The sequence below is a fragment of the Monopterus albus genome, unplaced genomic scaffold, assembly GCF_001952655.1.
Source record: "Monopterus albus unplaced genomic scaffold, M_albus_1.0 scaffold107.1, whole genome shotgun sequence".
Lineage (NCBI taxonomy): Eukaryota > Metazoa > Chordata > Actinopteri > Synbranchiformes > Synbranchidae > Monopterus > Monopterus albus.
In genome coordinates, this window is record NW_018127987.1 from 1,259,646 (window position 1) to 1,262,007 (window position 2,362).

Genomic DNA, 2,362 nt, shown 5'->3' on the forward strand with positions numbered 1-2,362 from the left:
GATTGCATTGGAGAAAGCCAAGGAGATATACTATTGAGCAAGGGGAGCGACAGAGAGGAGCGAGGCAGAGGGGGAGGGTGACTGTATGAATGCAGTTTGCCGTCGTGTGTCGCTGAATCACAGCGAAGTCTACAGGCAGAATTGGACCTGAATCAACAAATGGATACAGAAAAACTGGATGTACACTGTATATGAGGAGAAAATAAGGGAGGATGAAGAGTCTGTCTTTTATCTCTGCATCAGTGAGGAAGCCACGGGGAGGGAAAGGAAAATAACGGACAACTCATTTCTCTCATGCACCCTCAGATACTGAGGAGCTGTGAGCCAGAGTGGACTGTGGGACTTGCTGGGTTTGAATATATGCTCAGTAAGTGTTTGTATAGGCTCCAAATGTCAGTGTATGTAGATTGATGCCTCTGGCTTATGCACTGCCTCGGATGCTTTTTTCATGAAGAAAGAGAAAAGGAAGAAAATCTGAGAGAAAGAAGTGAATGCATTTGTGCTGCAATGTCTCTTCTACTGTGATATGCCGTTTGCATCACAGGACAGCTTATTTTTTCTAATTTAACTCCCCCAGACTTGACTGTGTGTTTGTGCCTTTTCCTCCACAGTGCCGGTTTGTGTGTGAATGCGAGTGTGAGTGTGTGAGAGCTGATAATAGCAGCCCCATTGGTATTCAGTGGAAGGAGCTCCAGGATCTCGCTGCGCCTTTCCCCAGGATGGGATCACAGAGCAGGGATTGTGCTCGCCTGTGGAGAGCCCGCTGAAATGGGTGAGTGTCCATTCTCTTCTTCCTTTTTTCTTTCTCTCCTTTTCCTGTTTCTTATATTGCTCTGTTTGTGTCCTCTTTTTTTAGTCTGCAGTTGTGTTCAGTGCATTTTCTCCTCTGATGGGTTTCTTTTCCTTGACACTCTCACACACTTACCCTGTCCAACCCACCTCCCTACCACTCCCCCACCTGTTTCCCTCCATCCCTCCTTTCGTCTTCTTTCCCTCCAGCATTCATCTCCCCTTATGCCTCTTTTTGTCGTGGATCTGGACAAAATCTGAATAGCACAGTTCAGTTTGTTGCTTCTCTCCCCACCTCTCACCCCACTCACTGTGTGGGATCGGTGGGACAGAAGGTTATGAATCTGATCAGCGTGTTTAATTGTTTCAGGCATGTCAGCTTTGACACATATGTACATGCACACACCCAGACACACACACACACACACACACACACACACACACACACACACACATACTGTTGTTCATTTTACACACACCTTTGTTTGTGCACTCTTTGCTGACATATACCTTCTGTACGCCAATTCACACCCACCTACCTCTTTTCACACTAGCGACACAATAGCATGCTAATGGTGCCAACAAAGGCTGTACACACATACACACACACTGTAGTACACACTGAGCACTAACCTTGCTAGTGAGCCAACACACACACACACACACACACACGGTCTTATCTTTAATTGTCCCAGGGAAATATGGGTGTCACAGCATAGTCATATCTTTCCACGCCATAGTATTGATTGGAGCTGATGCATTGAATGGCTTTTAATGTTTCATTTAAATTGGACCATCACCTCACTGGACTCCAGAAAAAGGAAGGAGTCACAAGACATTTATAATGATTTTGTTTTGTTGAAAGACATGATGTTGTTGCTACATGGCTCTAACTGACATCTGCTTTGGAAGAAATTCATGCTTTCTCTGCACTGCTCAGAATTAAGGCTGTATTCATCACTTAGCTGCAAGTTGTGACCTTTTTGATTAGAATTCAGAACAAGCTTTTATATACACTATTCAACAGGTGTAAACTGTTGCATAGTAACGGGTGAGATCAACACTTGGGTAGGTAAGCTCTGACATCCTGTTGGTGTTTTTAGATGTTAGCAATCAATTTGACAAAAGCAGTATGATTTGTTAGGAAATGAAAAGAATTTAAACTCAGCAGGCATACGAGTTCAGGCTAACATTAGTTTTGCCATCTGTCATCTGAATGCCTACCTGTCTGCCTGAAGCATTGTTCATTTGAAAAGGATGTTAAAAAGGTGTCTTGGCACAATTTAAAGATTTAAATGTGACCGTGTGCTTTGTAGAACTGAAAAAGTGATCAAAGTATAAACTAAATCTGATCAATTATGACTCACAAAATGTACTAATTTTGGTTTGCATACATTAAATCCACCTCCAGTCTAAACAATTGGAAGGTTGTTGGTCCCTGATACAACCCATAAATTAGCGCTGCTTCTGGAGACACAAGATATACCACAGATAAACAGCTGAAAGTCACTATGATGTAACAGTGCAGTCTTACGGTTGTGGTTTGGTTTAGACACAAAAACAACTTGTTATG

General features: G+C 43.0%; 1 protein-coding gene across 5 annotated transcripts in view; it reads left to right on the forward strand.

The window, feature by feature from the left end:
• The first annotated feature begins 45 nt into the window (after window positions 1-45).
• Window positions 46-2,362, forward strand: part of grik5 (glutamate receptor, ionotropic, kainate 5) — a 77,151-nt gene continuing 74,834 nt past the window's right edge. For all 5 annotated transcript variants that reach the window (XM_020610818.1, XM_020610822.1, XM_020610819.1 and 2 more), the window contains exons 1-2: window positions 46-367; window positions 612-772. The gene's annotated coding sequence lies outside the window, so the exon portion shown is untranslated. The remainder of the gene's footprint in view (window positions 368-611; window positions 773-2,362) is intronic.